We start from the raw sequence: 17,504 nt of genomic DNA, 5'->3' as shown, positions 1-17,504 counted from the left end.
TCTTTTGCCTGTGGCGCTGGCATCCCACATGGGTGCCGGTTCTGGTCCTGGCTGCTCCTCTTCCAATCCAGCTCTCTGCTATGGCCTGGGAAAGCAGTAGAAGATGGCCCAAGTGCTTGGGCCCCCGCACCCAAAATGAGACTGGGAAGAAGCACCTGACCCCTGCCTTCGGATCAGTGCAGCTCCAGCTGTTGCGGCTATCTGGGGAGTGAACAAATGGAAAGAAGCCCTTTCTCTTTGTTTCTCCCTCTCACTGTCTGTAACTCTACCTCTCAAATAAATAAATAAAATCTTAAAAAATAAATGAAGGAGAAATCCTTCAACTGAGAAGTACACTAGGTAAAATTTTAAATGAAATAGAACACATCAATAGCAGAATACATCAAACAAGACAGAATCAGAGCTTGAAGGCAGGCTATGTGAAAATATAGTTCAAGAAGGAAAAATCAAGAATGAAGAAAGTTTATGGGACATATTGGATAGCATGAAAAGAGCAAACATTCAAGTATTGGGATTCAAGAGGGACATGGGAATGCCAAAGGGTTAGAAAGCATGTTCAAAGAGCTCATGACAGGGCCAGTGTAGCAGGCTAAGCCACCATCTGCAGTGCTAGCATCCCATGTGGGAGCTGGTATAGATCCTGGCTGGTCCGCTTCTGATCAAGCCCCCTGCTAATGCTCCTGGGAAAGCAGCAGAAGTCAGCCCAAGTCCTTGGGCCCCTGCACCCAAATGAGAGAGCTGGGAAAAAAGCTCCTGCCTCCTGGCTTCAACCTGGCCCAGCCCTGGCTGATGCAGCCATTTGGAGAGTGAACCAGCAGGTGGAAGATCTCTCTTTGTCTCTGTGTCTCTCACCTCTTTCTGAACCTCTGCCTTTCAAATAAATAAAAATAAGTCTTTAAATCAATTTTTAAAAAAGAGCTCATGACAGAACATTTTCCAAAACCAAAGAAAGTTACAACTCTCCTGCTACTGGAAGGTTAAAAATCATGTCTACTCCAAATCATGTTATAATTGTTTCCCAAGGTTAAATAGAAGATTCTCAAAGATAAAAGAGAAAAGAAGCAAATAACACATAAGGGGTTCCAATTCATCTGCCTACAGACTTCACAGCAGAACCTTACAGGTCAGCAGAGTTTGTAATGTGATTTTTACAGTAGTGAAATTCTTTTTTTTTTTTTTTTTTTTTTTTTTTTTGACAGGCAGAGTGGACAGTGAGAGAGAGAGACAGAGAGAGAAAGGTCTTCCTTTGCCGTTGGTTCACCCTCCAATGGCCGCCGCTGCAGCCGGCGCACCGCGCTGATCCTGGCAGGAGCCAGGAGCCAGGTGCTTTTCCTGGTCTCCCATGGGGTGCAGGGCCCAAGCACCTGGGCCATCCTCCACTGCACTCCCTGGCCATAGCAGAGAGCTGGCCTGGAAGAGGGGCAACCGGGACAGAATCCGGCGCCCCAACCGGGACTAGAACCCGGTGTGCCGGCGCCGCAAGGTGGAGGATTAGCCTATTGAGCCACGGCGCCGGCTTAGTAGTGAAATTCTTGCCAGCCAAGAACAACTGTATCCAGCAAAGCTATCTGTTAGGCATGATGGAGAGATGAAAGACATTCCCATGCAACAAACTAAGAGAATTTATCACCACAAAGTCTGTTATACAAAATGCTAGGAGTTCTTCAAACTGAAAGGAATGTTAAAAAGTAAGAAAAAGTATCAGAAGGTAGAAAGTTCATTGACAAGAATAACTATACAAACAAGTTCAGAATGCTCTACTATAAACATTGTAGGTAAACAATTTATATCTTCACTGTGAAGACTAAAAAATTATAACACTACATGAAAATGTTAGAGATTGACAATATTGAAAAAGGTTAAATGTAACAAATTTAAAATGTAAAAAGGGATGAAGCACAAATGTAGATGATTTTTTTTTCTTCATTTGAAAGAGTTCCATAGAGAGGGAGAAACAGAAAGACATCTGCTATTTGCTGGTTCATTCCCCAGATGGCCACAAGAGCCAGGGCTTGGCCAGACCAAAGCCAGGAGTCAGGTGCTTCCTCCAGGTCTCCCATGTGGGTAGCAGGAGCCTAAGAACTCAGACCATCTTCTGCTTCTTTTCCCAGGCCATTAGCAGGGAGTTGGATTGGAAATGGAGCAGCCAGCACACAAACCAAAGCCCATATGGGACACCAGCATAGGTGGTGGCTCTACCCCTTATGCCACATTGCCACCCCCAAGTGTAGAGCTCCTTATTGGGATTTCTTATCTTTGTGTTTTGTCTTTTATTTCCATTGCAGCCAATTTTTTTAAATTTTTATTTAATAAATATAAATTTCCAAAGTACAGCTATGAATTACAATGTCTTCCCATCCCCATTACTTCCCCCCCCACCCACAACCCTCCCCTCTCCTGCTCCCTCTTCCCTTCCATTCACATCAAGATTCATTTTCAATTCTCTTTAAATACAAAAGATCAATTTAGCATATATTAAGTAAAGATTTCAACAGTTTGCATCCACACAGAAACACAAAGTGAAAAATACTGTTTGAGTACTAGTTATAGCATTAAATCACAATGTACAACACATTAAGGACAGAGATCCTACATGAGGAGTAAGTGCACAGTGACTCCTGTTGTTGACTTAAGAAATTAACATTCTTGTTTATGGCGTCAGTAATCACCCTAGGCTGTTGTCAGGAGCTGCCAAGGCTGTGAAGGCCTTTTGAGTTCAATGACTCTGATCATATTTAGAAAGGTCGTAGTCAAAGTGAAAGTTCTCTCCTCCCTTCAGAGAAAGGTACCTCCTTCTTTGATGACCTGTTCTTTCCACTGGGATCTCACTCATGGAGATCTTTCATTTAGGTCATTTTTTTTTTTTTGCCAGAGTGTCTTGGCTTTCCATGCTTGAAATACTCTCATGGGCTTTTCAGCCGTATCTGAATGCTTAAGGGTTGATTCTGAGGCCAGAGTGCTGTTTAGGACATCTGCCATTCTATGAGTCTGCTGTGTATCCTGCTTCGCATGTTGGATAGTCCTCTGCCTTTTTTTATTAGTCTTGTTTATGTAATCCCTTTGACTCTTAGTCCTATCAATATGATCAATTATGGACAGAAATTGATCACTTGGACTAGTGAGATGGCATTGGTACATGCCACCTTGATGGGATTGAATTGGAATCCCCTGGTATATTTCTAACTCTACCATTTGGGGCAAGTCCGATTGAGTATGTCCCAAATTGAAGATCTCTTCCCTCTCTTATTCCTACTCTTATACTTAACAGGGATCACTTTTCAGTTAAGTTTCAACACTTAAGAATAACTGTGTATTCATTACAAAATTCAACCAATAGTGTCAACTAGAACAAACATAAAAATACTAAGAGGGATAATGTATTAAGTTGTTCATCAACAGTCAGGGCAAGAGCTGATCAAGTCACCGTTTCCCATAGTGTCCATTTCACTTTAACAGGTTTCCTTTTTTGTGCTTGGTTAGTTGTCACCAATCAGGGAGAACATATGATATTTGTCCCTTTGGGACTGGCTTATTTCACTTAGCATGATGTTTTCCAGATTCACCCATTTTGTTGCGAATGACCGGATTTCATTGTTTTTGACTGCTGTATAGTATTCTATAGAGTACATGTCCCATAATTTCTTTATCCAGTCTACTGTTGATGGGCATTTAGCTTGATTCCAGGTCTTAGCTATTGTGAATTGAGCTGCAATAAACATTAAGGTGCAAACAGCTTTTTTGTTTGCCAATTTAATTTCCTTTGGGTAAATTCCAAGGAGTGGGATGGCTGGGTGGTATGGTAGGGATATTCAGGTTTCTGAGGAATCTCCAGACTGATTTCCATAGTAGCTTAACCATTTGCATTCCCACCAACAGTGGGTTAGTGTCCCTTTTTCCCCACATCTTCTCCAGCATCTCTTGTTGGTAGATTTCTGTATGTGAGCCATTCAAACTGGGGTGAGGTGAAACCTCATTGCGGTTTTGATTTGCATTTCCCTGATTGCTAGTGATCTTGAACATTTTTTCATGTGTCTGTTGGCCGTTTGGATTTCCTCTTTTGAAAAATGTCTATTGAGGTCCTTGGCCCATCTCTTAAGTGGGTTGTTAGTTTTGTTTTGTGGAATTTCTTGATCTCTTTGTATATTCTGGTTATTAATCCTTTATCAGTTGCATAGTTTGCAAATATTTTTTCCCATTCTGTCGGTTGTCTCTTCACTCTCCTGACTGTTTCTTTTGCAGTACAGAAACTTCTCAATTTGATGCAATCCCAATAGTTAATTTTGGCTTTGACTGCCTGTGCATCCAGGGACTTTTCCAAGAAGTCTTTGCCAGTGCCAATATCTTGCAGGGTTTCTCCAATGTTCTCTAGTAATTTGATGGTGTCGGGTGATAGATTTAGGTCGTTCATCCATGTTGAGTGGCTTTTTGTGTAAGGTGTAAGGTAGGGGTCTTGCTTCATGATTCTGCATGTGGAAATCCAGTTTTCCCAATACCATTTATTGAATAGACTGTCCTTGCTCCTGGAATTGGCTTTAGATCCTTGATCAAATATAAGTTGGCTCTAGATATTTGGATTGATTTCTGGTATTTCTATTCTGTTCCATTGGTCTATCCATCTGTTTCTGTACCAGTACCATGCTGTTTTGATTACAACTGCCCTGGAGTATGTCCTGAAATCTGGTATTGTGATGCCTCCGGCTTTGTTTTTGTTGTACAAAACTGCTTTAGCTATTCGAGGTCTCCTGTGCCTCCATATGAATTTCAGCATCATTTTTTCTAGATCTGAGAAGAATGTCTTTGGTATCTTGATTGGTATCGCATTGAATCTGTAAATTACTTTTGGGAGAATGGACGTTTTGATGATGTTGATTCTTCCAATCCATGAGCATGGAAGATTTTTCCATTTTTTGGTATCCTCTTCTATTTCTTTCTTTAAGATTTTGTAATTCTCATCGAAGATATCTTTCACATCCTTGGTTAAGTTTATTCCAAGGTATTTGAATGATTTTGTAGCTATTGTGAATGGGATTGATCTTAGTAGTTCTTTCTCAGCCATGGCATTGCCTGTGTATACAAAGGCTGTTGATTTTTGTGCACTGATTTTATATCCTGCTACATTGCCAAACTCTTCTATGAGTTCCAATAGTCTCTTAGTAGAGTTCTTTGGATCCTCTAAATAAAGAATCATACCGTCTGCAAAGAGGGATAGTTTGACTTCTTCCTTCCCAATTTGTATCCCTTTAATTTCTCTTTCTTGCCTAATAGCTCTGGCTAAAACTTCCAGAACTATGTTGAATAGCAGTGGTGAGAGTGGGCATCCCTGTCTGGTACGAGGTCTCAGTGGAAATGCTTCCAACTTTTACCCATTCAATAGGATGCTGGCTGTGGGTTTTTCATAAATTGCTTTGATTGTATTTAGGAATGTTCCTTCTATACCCAATTTGGGTAGAGATTTCATCATGAAAGGGTGTTGAATTTTATTGAATGCTTTCTCTGCATCTATTGAGATAATCATATGGTTTTTCTTCTGCAGTTTGTTTATGTGGTGTATCACATTGATTGATTTGTGAACATTGAGCCATCCCTGCATACCAGGGATAAATCCCACTTGGTCTGGGTGGATGATTTGTCTGATGTGTTGCTGTATTCTATTGGCGAGAATTTTACTGAGGATTTTTGCATCTATGTTCATCAGGGATATTGGTCTGTAATTCTCTTTCAATGCTGCATCTTTCTTTGGCTTAGGGATTAAGGTGATGGTGGCTTCATAGAAAGAATTTGAGAGGTCTCCCTCTTTTTTGATTGTTCTGAATAGTTTGAGAAGAATTGGAGTTAGTACTTCCTTCAATGTCTGGAAGTATTCAGCAGTGAATCCATCTGGTCCTGGACTTTTCTTTGTCGGGAGGGTCTTTATTACTGTTTCAATTTCTTTCTCTTTTATGGGTCTATTTAGGTTTTCTGTCTTCATGGTTCAATTTAGGTAGGTTGCATGTGTCCAGAAATCTATCCATTTCTGATAGGTTTCCCTGTACGCTGGCATACAAGTCCTTGTAGTAATTTCTGATGATTCTTTTTATTTCTGTTGTGTCTGTTGTTACATTTCCATTTTCATGTCTGATTTTATTGATTTGGGTCTTTCCTTTTTTAGTTTGATGAGCCAATGGGGTGTCAATTTTATTCATTTTTTTCAAAAACCAGCTCTTCACTTGGCTAATCTTTTGTAATGTTTTTTTTTTTTTTGATTCAATCCTGTTGATTTCTTCTCTGATGTTAATTATTTCTCTTCTCCTACTAGATTTTGGTCTGGTTTGCTGCAGTTTTTCTAGATCCTTGAGATTCGTTGAAAGCTCATTTATTTGGTGCCTTTCCAATTTCTTGATGTAGGCACCTATTGCTATAAACTTTCCTCTTAACACTGCTTTGCCATATCCCATAAGTTTTGATATGTTATGTTTTTATCCTCATTTACTTCCAGAAAGTTTTTAATTTCTGTTTTGATTTCTTCTATGACCTAGTGTTCATTCAGGAGCATGTTGTTCAGTCTCCATTCTTTTGTATATTCTCTAGGGATTCCTGAGTTGCTAATTTTCACCTTCATTCCGCTGTGGTCTGAGAAGCTGCATGGTATGATTCTAATTCTTTTAAATTTGCTGAGACTTGCTTTATGGCCTAGTATGTGGTCAATCCTAGAGAAGGTTCCATGCACTGCTGAGAAGAATGTAAAATCTTTAGCTGTAGGATTGAAAGTTCTGTAGATATCTGTTAGATCCATTTGAGCAATAGTGTCAATTAAATCTGCTGTTTCCTTGTCGATCTTCTGTCCTATTGATCTGTCTATTTCTGAGAGTGGAGTATTGAAGTCCCCCAGTACTATCTAAGTCTCCCTCTAAGTCCCTTAACATACCTTTTAAACAAACCGGTTCCTTCTAATTAGGTGCATATACATTTATAATAGTTACATCTTCCTGTTGAATTGAACCCTTCATCATTATATAGTGTCCCTCTTTGTCTCTCTCAACAGTTTTTGTGTTCAAGTTTATTTTTTCTGATATTCATATGGCTACACCTGCTTTTTTTGGTTTCTGTTGGCATGGAATATCTTTTTCTAACCTTTCACTTTCAGTCTGCATGCATTTTTGCTGGAAACATGTGTTTCTTGTAGGCAACAAATAGATGGGCTTTGTTCCTTAATCCATTCACCCAGTCTGTGCCTTTTAACTGGACAGTTCAGGCCATTAACGTTCAATGTGACTATTGATAAGTAGTGACTTTGCCCTGCCATTTTCCCAAAGATATTTTCTAGTATATGCTTCGAGCTTCCTATGATCTTTTACTGGTAGGTTTTCTTCCTTTACCTTCTTTCATATTGATGGCTGTGTTTCTGTGTGTAGCACATCTTTAAGCATTTTTTGCAGGGCTGGACAAGTGGCAACAAATTCTTTCAACTTCTGTTTGCTGTGAAAGGTCTTTATTTCACCTTAATTCACAAATGAGAGCTTTGCAGGATATAATATTCTGGGCTGGCATTTTTTCTCTTACTACCTGGGCTATATCTCGCCATTCCCTCCTAGCTTGTAGGGTTTCTGATGAGAAGTCAGCTGTGAGTCTGATTGGAGATCCTCTGAGAGTAATCTGATGTTTCTCTCTTGCACATTTTAGGATCTTTTCTTTATGTTTCACTGTGGTGAGTTTAATTGCAGCGTGTCGCAGTGAGGATCTCTTTTGGTCATGTTTATTAGGGGCTCTATGAGCTTCCTGTACTAGGATGTCTCTGTCCTTCTCCAAACCCAAGAAATTTTCTGCTAGTATCTCACTAAAAAGGCCTTCTAATCCTTTCTCCCTCTCCGTGCCTTCAGGAACTCCTAGAACCTGAATGTTGCGTTTTGTAGATTTCTTTCTTTCTTTCTTTCTTTTTTTTTTTTTTTTTTTTTTTTTTTTTTTTTGACAAGCAGATTGGACAGTGAGAGAGAGAGACAGAGAGAAAGGTCTTCCTTTGCCGTTGGTTTACCCTCCAATGGCCACCGCGACCAGCACGCTGCAGCCGGCGCACCGCGCTGATCCGATGGCAGGAGCCAGGTACTTATCCTGGTCTCCCATGGGGTGCAGGGCCCAAGGACCTGGGCCATCCTCCACTGCACTCCCTGGCCACAGCAGAGAGCTGGCCTGGAAGAGGGGCAACCGGGACAGAATCCGGCACCCCGACCGGGACTAGAACCCGGTGTGCTGGCGCCGCAAGGCGGAGGATTAGCCTAGTGAGCCGCGGCGCCGGCCGGTTTTGTAGATTTCTAATTTCTAATGTTGGTTTTTTTAGATCTCTAATTTCCTCTTCTTTTCTTTGGTTTGACTGTATACTTTCCTGTTCTCTGTCTTCTAAGTCCGATTTTCTCTCTTCTGCTTCATCATTCTGTTTTTAAGACTCTCTAATGTGTTTTTCATTTGATCTATTGAATTCTTCATTTCATTATGATTTCTCTTCACTATCACAGTTTCATGTTCTACTAGTTGTTTCATTTCATTTTGATTCCTCATTAATATTTCATTTTCATGCGAGAGATTTTCCATCCTGTCCAGTAAGGATTTATGTAGTTCAAGATTTTGTTTTGAGAACTTCTTAATGTTCTTATCAATTTTTTGAGATCTGTTTCTTGCATATTTCTATCTCATCATCTTCATAATCTTGAATTGGGGTATCTTGTTCATTTGGGGGCATCATAGTGTCTTCCTTGTTCTTGTTACCTTGGTTTCTGCGTTTGTTGTTTGGCATTGTGGAGATATTCTTTGGTTTCTTCGCTGTGGTGCTTTTTCTCATTATACTATGACTCTAGATTAAGTGGACTGTCTGCTTTAGATGGATCCTTAGAGGCTGTGATGGGTGTGGCCAGAGAGCTCTGTTTGGTTCTTCCAGGTTAAGGGTGTGCCAAAGGTGACTCAACCAGATTGTTCTCTCTCTCTCTCTCTCTCTCTCTCTCTCTCTCTCTCTCTTTTTTTGACTCAGAAGGGAAGTAATTCCGCACAGCTGAGTAGAATTGAGGGTAGTTGATGTATGAAATCTGGCCCTTGTGGGTATTCGTCTGCTCTACCCCTGGGACCATACAAAGAGTTTATGCAGCCCTCAGTGTGGTCTCAAATTTCTCTGCAGTCTCCCACCGGGTTGTCAAAGTTACCAAGTTTGTGTTCTCTGTGAGTTCTCTCACCCACCCTCAGATTTTCAGTCTCAGTTCATTAGCTCCACACCTTCACTAGGTCCTAACCTCCTGTTATTTCTCCCCACCAGAGTCAGGTTTTTCTGCTTGGCTGATGGTAGGCACCACTTTACTTATGTCCAAAATGGTGCCTGCTCCTTGTCTTGCTCGGCTTTGTAAGTTGAGTGGAGAGAGAGGCTCATGTCGGTTCTGGTTCCCCTTATTTATTAGTTTTTTTTTTTCTCTCCTCCAGTCAGCCTGGTGAACTTTCCCCATCGGGGCTTCAAGCCTCGTTCCCTCTAGGCTCTTTCTGCTGTTTCCCCAGAAATGTCTCTGGTTACAGAGGTTTTTGTCTCACCTCCCCTTCCAGCAATGGTGCGCAGACTCCGTGGCTGAGCTTCCAAGCCGTGGGAATTCTTGCTCTCTCTGTAGGTCCTCTGTGTCACATCCACTAGATCCAGAAGAGTTTCCTCTGCAATTTTTTCCCCAAGCCTTTCCCTGAGACTACAGTAACTCCATTTTTATTAAACTATCTTTTCCTGGACTATCAGTGCACGCCCTCAATATTCCGCCATCTTGGCTCCGCCCCCAACAGTTATCTATAATCAATGTTAAATTATTATAATTTCAAGATAGCTTGTTATAGCCAAAAGATGTGCTTTATAAGCCTTATGGTAACCATAAAGCAAGAACCAAAACAGACTTATGGAAAATACTAAGAAGGAAAACAAAATATACCACCAGAGAAAATCAGTTAACCACAAATGAAGATTGTAAGAATGGGAGGGAGGGAGGGAGGGAGGGAAGGAGGGAGGGAGCACCGACTCCTTCACTTTCAACCCAGTTTTCTATTAATGTGTACCTTGGGGGGCACCAGATGTCTCAAGTACTTGGGTCTCTGTCACCCTTGTGGGAAGAAACCAAAGCTGAATTCCCACTTCCAGGTCCATTTGTGGAGTGAGCCAGCAGATGGAAGATTCTCTCTCTCTTTCAGATAAATTTAAAAAAAGAAACCTACTTTACTTGTCAGTGAAAAGTGAAAAAGGAAAGTGTCCTGTGCCATTTGCAGTAGATTCTTTAGCGCTATCATGGGAGTAATCAGCGTGCTGCTGACTACAGTTAAGAGGCTTCTCCATTCCACAAGGCAAAGATGAGCCACCCCAGTTTCTGGACTCTTCTGGATCCCTCCACTTCTTGTTTGTTTCTAGGAACCAGATGTGGTACACTGTTTAAATGTAGGGTGTGGTCATCATCTAACTTCTTTCCTTCTTTTCTTTTTTTTTGTAAAAAATGTTTTTAAAGAGCCAGCGCCATGGCTCACTTGGCTAGTCCTCTGCCTGCGGCGCCAGCATACCCGGTTCTAGTCCCGGTTGGGGTGCCAGATTCTGTCCCGGTTGCTCCTCTTCCAGTCCAGCTCTCTGCTGTGGCCCAGGAGTGCAGTGGAGGATGGCCCAGGTCCTTGGGCCCTGCACCCCATGGGAGACCAGGAGAAGCACCTGGCTCCTGGCTTTGGATCAGCACAGCACACCAGCCATAGCGGCCATTTTTGTGGTGAACCAATGGAAGGAAGACCTTTAAAAAATCTTTTTAAAGTTTTTTATGGCTTAAAATAATTAACCTGATGACTGTAGATATGTAAGGCTGTTTGGTAGTATCTGGAAAAAATCACAGTAATGACAGTTTTCCCATTTAGTTTGTAATCTTCAATCATGATTAGAAGTTACTTATATGAAGCTGCTGTCAAACAAGTAAGACTGCATTTATGCATCCATCATTTTCAGGATTATTGGTAACCTGGGCATAGTTCCCCCATATAACCCTGCCTCCTTGTGTCATGAGGCCCAACTCACTCACATTCACCTCAGTGTCAGTACTTTTGGTAATTACACTCAACGTTGTGTATAATGGGGATGATGGATTCTTTTTTACAGCAAGTACTGTCAGAGAGAAAGCGGCTTTCAGTTCTGGATGTGCCACATGGGCCTTCTTAAAACATAAGCCCATTGGTCTAATGAATCTTTCATATTTAGGTGATTTTCTTGTACAGCCATCTCCAACAAAGCAGACTTTGGTAACCATCCTCTTCCATGCCTACTTTTCTTTTTACTATCCAAATAACTTTTAATACTTCTGTTTTCCGCTGGGTTCAAACTTTAGGCATGGGGATTTCCCATTTTTCCACCTTCTGTTTTGGTTTTTGTCTAATGATATTGGAAAGTACTTTAGCTCAGGACTGTCCCTCTCCGTCCAGCAGATAGGCAGCCACTACGCCCTTGGGAGTCTTTGCATCATTCTTTGGTGTTTCTCTGTTCATGCGTCTTGATCATCTTTTACATCTGTATTTTCTTAGCATGGCGCTACTTATGATACAGCTTAACCTTCTTATCTTTTTTGCTTTCTTTGGACATTCATGAGCCACCTGACTTTCTTTTTTTTTTCTTTTCCTCATGGTAATCTAAACAATACCCATAATGTTTATGGTGTAATTCAATATATTCATTTTGTGGCATGATGATTGCCTTGGAACCACCGAGTGTAGCCTCCCAGGCATGAAAAACTTCCCAACTTTCGGGTCTCAGAAACCCACAAGAGAACCCTGGGCCTCCCATGACAAGAAATGCTCAACTTCTCTCTAACTTCTTTCCTTTTGTTCCTTATCTGCCAGGTGGGGTGACCAGTATGCTGTCCTCTTGTCCTCAGCTTGGAGAGTACTGTGATGGTTCCTCATTCAACAAACTTTTCCTGAATCCAAAAGTGTAGGAATTCTTAGACAATGAGTGATATATCTAAATCTAAAGTATAATCCTATTCATATACAGCCTTACAAGTATTTTATTAGTGAAATATCATTCAACTGACTGTATCCAATACAGAATATCAACTGTTCTGTTGAATATAGTAGACAAAACTTCTAGTCCTTTTCATTTAAAAAATGTAACTTTGCAAATATCGTTAAATGAGTGAATAAATTTACTTTGTACCAACACATTATGAGATGAATTAGAAAATCTGATTGCATTATTTTCATTTTAAGTTCAACTTGTTTTTCCTTAAAAAAGTCAATATTTTATCACTTCAAATTTTTATTGAAGGAACTCTTTGGCTTATCTAAATATCTGTTTTATGATATAATCATGCAAATATAAAAAGGAAAATATAAGAAATAAATTAGCCAGTACATTACTAAGACACCCTCACATTTAGAATTCAACTCTTCTGGGCCGGCGCCTTGGCTCACTAGGCTAATCCTCTGCCTGCGGTGCCGGCACCCCAGGTTCTAGTCCTGGTCAGGGCGCCAGATTCTGTCCCAGTTGCTTCTCTTCTAGTCCAGCTCTCTGCTGTGGCCAGGGAGTGCAGTGGAGGATGGCCCAGATGCTTGGGCCCTGCACCCGCATGGGAGACTAGGAGGAAGCACCTGGTTCCTGGCTTCAGATTGGCGCAGCGTGCCAGCCGTAGCGGCCATTTGGGGGGTGAACCAATGGAAAAGGAAGACCTTTCTCTCTGTCTCTCTCTCTCTCACTGTCTAACTCTGCCTGTCAAAGAAAAAAAATATAATTCGACTCTTCTGAATTACTTTTTGTGAGTCAATATTTGATTTTAAAACATCACAAATTGAGACAAATATCTTTACAACAAATTTGTACCAAAGCATTACACAATTAGATTTTATAATTGCTTCTCACTCTCCATTAATCTAGTAATTCACTGCAAAACAAAGTTTCACTGAGTTCAAGTTGGTTTTTGCAAGCAGTCTTTTTCATTTAAAAACCATGAAACAGAACTGACCATCTTTGTAACTCTGCAGCTCCAAAATGCAAATAAATGGCTCTCTAGGAGCTCCCTATTTATTGTTACAAAACCTACATCCTTTTCACCCCTTTTATAGTTCCTTTTATAGCTATTAATTTTTAATTCTGGAGACATAGTCACCGTGTTTCTGGTTCTCTGGTGGAAGATAAATGTGATTTAGATGCTGTTTTATGTGTGCTTGGGGTTGATGTTCTGATTGTATCTATTTCCCCAGAGAAAAATTGCTGGTTTCTACAACTCCTTACTTGATGGTCATAAAACAAATATTAAATAATGGCAATAAGCTATGAACCTCCCATAGTGCTCCAATTTTTAATTAAATGATTGCTGATGAAATATGTCTGAATGCAAGATCGTATAGAGAATTCACATGATGTGTCTTAAGTGGAGACCATATAGATTGCTTGGGCCCTTGAGACCTACTAGAACATGTACAGAATATCAACTATTATTTCTTGAGCCATATTTTTATAACTTACAGCCCTCTGGTATGTTGATGGGACCACAGAGGCTACCCAAGTTGTGTTGTCTTAAAACTGGATTTCAGATACCCAAACAAAACTGGTTTTTGATACTTATGATAAACAAACCTATAAATCTGTTGCATTTAATGTTTTGTATACCTCCAACAGTCATTTAATGTAAGGTTTGTGGAGGAGTGAAAAGCTTTTAAAACCTTCAGCTCTGCCATTATTTTTAGCAAAGAATCTACAGAAGAGTACCAGAAGAGATTGACAACCATGTCTTCCTGATATCCTGGAACTTATCTAAGTGCGTTCTATCTTAATCACTAATGATTTTGTTTATAGAATTATAAACCACTCAGTGCTGCTGTTGTCAGTCTTGCACAGACTCAGCAAAGGAATTATTAGCTCAAGTACAAAAGATTTTTCCTAAAAGGCTCTAAGGGAAAATTTTTAAGTAATGTGATCAAATTATGTGTGTGCATGTACATAACCTTGTCATCCTTCTCACACTCATTCCCCATACTTGCATATTAAATAGAGATACTCTCTACTTTTTCACATATCTTCTAAAAACTATTTAAAGGAATTTCTAGATGTTTCCCTCACTCTTCTCAAATCCTCATCGCTTATTTCTAATTACCAAATTGTGTGAATAAAATTATTCATAAACATCATTACATATTGAAGAAATAAGCCAAAATCAACTGATATCATTAACTAGGGATCTCTTTACCAATTGCCAGAGTGCTAAGCACTCATTTGGCTGATTCCAAATATGTACTTTGTTTATATCTTAAGAAATGTTAGCCAGGTTTGGCAATGAATATTCAACAAAGGCAGAGGCCTTTCAAAAAGACTCAATTGAATGATTTACAAAGAACCATGAAAAAATTATCTGTTCAGAGTGATGCTGCATTTAATAAATATGAAATTCAGTCTTGAAGAAGAAAAATTATGCTTTGACTAACTGTATCATCCTTTGCAAAAGAGAGAGAGCTTTAATTTTTTTTACAAAAGAACTTTACATTTTTGTGATAAGACTAAAGAGAAGTAGATTGAGGGTGGGCATGTCCATAGATTGATCCTGATCATTCTTATTCCATTTTTTATTTTTTTGACAGGCTGAGTTAGACAGTGAGAGAGACAGAGAGAAAGGTCTTCCTTCCGTTGGTTCACACCCCAAATGACCACTACAGCTGGTGCACTGCGCTGATCCGAAGCCAGGAGCCAGGTGCTTCCTCCTAGTCTCCCATGCGAGTGCAGGGCCCAAGCACTTGGGCCATCCTCCACTGCCTTCCTGGGCCACAGCAGAGAGCTGGACTGGAAGAGGAGCAACCGGGACAGAATCCGGTGCCCCAACCGGGACCAGAACCCGGAGTACCAGCGCCGCAGGCAGAGGACTAGCCCAGGGAGCCACAGCGCCGGCCTCTTATTCCATTTTCTATCTGTCAGTTTGGGAGAGTCAGATCAGTTTTCTAAACATCAGTTTATTCCACTGAAAACAGGAATAATATCTATCTCAAAGGGAAGGGGACAAAATTGACTAGTGCGTACTTTCGAAATCATGTATTCACATAGATCAATTCATTGTCTTAATTCAACTTCTGTTTCTACACCATCTCCTGGATGAGAAGAGAAAAGCTTTGTTTTCTCACTTTAGTTGGAATCTACTTGTGATAATGATGGTCTTAAATCATGTCATAAAAAGGTGGTGGTTTTAGGTCATCAGATCTTCTACGGATTGATGTTCAAACTTCAGCGTATGCGCAAATCACTCAGGATCTTGTTACAATGCAAACCTGGGGTCAGGCTGGAGATTCTGCATAGCTAACTACCTACCTCTCAGTTAAGGCTGAGGCTTGATAACCCTGCTTGGTTCTTGGTCACATGCTTCAGCACTTCTACATCCTGCGCAGTATTATTTATTGGATCGCAGCACAGAGCTGTGAGTGCTGCTGCTGATGTCATTCGAGTTTTTTCCATGGTGATAAATACATCCTCTGGGAATGATTACAGGCAACAAAGAAGACTGTAAACTGAGTGACAGGGTGAGGCCAGGAGCAGAGAGAGTGAGCCATGAAAGAATTTGTTTTCTCCACCTCTCTTGGCTGTCGCTCATGATGAATGGCTCTATGCACAAAGGTTGGACTCAACTGCAGTGGTGACTTGCAATTAAACTCCCCGTGCATCCTTTGCCATGCCCTTTATTAGCATACTATCCATGATACCTACCACAATTACAGTCCATAACACATATATCAACGTAAAGACAAACCCTCATTTCAATGGATTGTTACAAGGATATGTCTCTCTCTCTCTCTCTCTCTCTCGGAACTTAATTATATATGTTTAATTTTAAAATTTTCATTTTATTTGAAGGGCAGAGAGAGAAAGTGACCAATCTTCCATCATCTGGTTCACTCCCCCAGAAGCCTGCAACAGCCGAGGATGGCTCAGGTTGAAACCAGGAGCTGGGAATTCAGTCCAGGGATCCAACTACCTGAATCATTGCCTGCTGCCTCCCAGGGTGTGCACTGACAGAAAGCTGGAATTAGAAGCAGAGCCACTGGGGTTGGCGCTGTGGCGCAGCGGGTTAAGCCCTGCCCTGAAGCACCAGCATCCCATATGGGCACCAGTTCTAGTCCCGGCTGCTCCTCTTCAGATCCAGCTCTCTGCTATGGCCTGAGAAAGCAATAGAATATGGCCGAGGTGCTTGGGCCTCTGCACCTGCATGGGAAACTGGGAAGAAACACCTGGCTCCTGGCTTTGGATTGGCACAGCTCTGGCCATTGCAGCCATCTGGGGAGTGAACCAGCGGATGGAAGACCTCTCTCTCTGTCTTTACCTCTCTGTGTAACTGTATTTCAAATAAATAAAATAAATCTTAAAGAAAAAAAGCAGCAGAGCCACTACTCAAACCAAGGCACTCTGATACAGGTTTTGTGTATCCCAAGCGATGTCTTAACCACTCCACCAAATGCCCACCCCTAATTTAATGTTTTAAAGCATAAGTTATGGCTTTAAAAGATCAAGATGAAGTAATCTATGAAATACTTATGATAAAGTAGGCTTGTCTCTGTACTTTTCTGTCTTCACTCAGGCCATTTATACTCCACAGTCTCCCTTCTTTCATAAATCCATTCATTCAACAATGTGCCAGATACTGATAACAGTACATAAAAAGCAAATCCCCTTCCCTGAGAGAGCTTACAGATTGTATAAACAAATAAATACAGAACATGTCAGGTAGGTATAAGTAAAGACAAAAAAAAAAGATAAAGCAAAGAAAGAAGGAAAAGTAGATACGGGCGCTGTGTTCTCTGGCGGTAATGGGTGGAGAAAACGGAGATGGCCAGTCCTCGCAGTGGGCATGCATGGTCTCTCATCCATTAACACCACGTGCAGGCATCGAGTGCTGCACCTTCCTCGAAAGTGAAAAAGGACAATAACTCCATTTCATGATATTCAATCCATGCCGATAAGGATGTGTTCTACAAGGTGGTGGAAGTACCATTCTGGTCTAATGCAAAAATGGAGATTGCTACAAAGGATGCTTTGAAAACAATTAAGCAAGATGTAGAAAAAGGCAAACTGTTATGTGGCTGACGTGTTCCATTACAAGGGATATATATGGAGCTATGGTGCCATCCCTCAGACTTGGGAAGAGTAGGACACAGTGGCAAACACGCTGGCTGTTGTGGCAATGACTCAATTGATGTGTGTGAAATTAGAAGCCAGACATGTATGTGCAAGAGGTGGAATAACTGGGGCAAGAGCTCTCAGCATGTTGGCTGTACCTGAGGAGGAGGAAACACTAGGAAGTCATTGCTGTGAATATGGAGGATTGGTCTCGGCCAGTTACAATGATATTAATGTTGTCAGTGGCTGAAACCTGGCTACCTAGGAGCTACTGTGGACTGTTTTATTTTTTTTTTTTAAGATTTTTATTTATTTGAGAGGTAGAATGACAGAGAGAGAGAGAGAGAGAGAGAGAGAGAGAGCTCTTTCATCTGCTGGTTCACTCCCCAGATGGCTGCAACGGCTG

The 17,504-nt window shown here is 41.0% G+C and overlaps 2 pseudogenes; one reads left to right on the top strand and one right to left on the bottom strand.

The window, feature by feature from the left end:
- Window positions 1–17,504, top strand: part of LOC100340202 (inorganic pyrophosphatase-like) — a 32,415-nt pseudogene that overhangs the window by 14,436 nt on the left and 475 nt on the right.
- On the bottom strand, window positions 10,923–11,692 carry LOC100347544 (ribosome biogenesis protein NSA2 homolog pseudogene; annotated as a pseudogene).

The sequence above is a fragment of the Oryctolagus cuniculus genome, chromosome 1 (assembly GCF_964237555.1).
Source record: "Oryctolagus cuniculus chromosome 1, mOryCun1.1, whole genome shotgun sequence".
Taxonomy (NCBI): Eukaryota; Metazoa; Chordata; class Mammalia; order Lagomorpha; family Leporidae; genus Oryctolagus; species Oryctolagus cuniculus.
The sequence above is the reverse complement of the archived record's forward strand: the minus strand, read 5'-3'. Positions and strand labels throughout refer to the sequence as shown.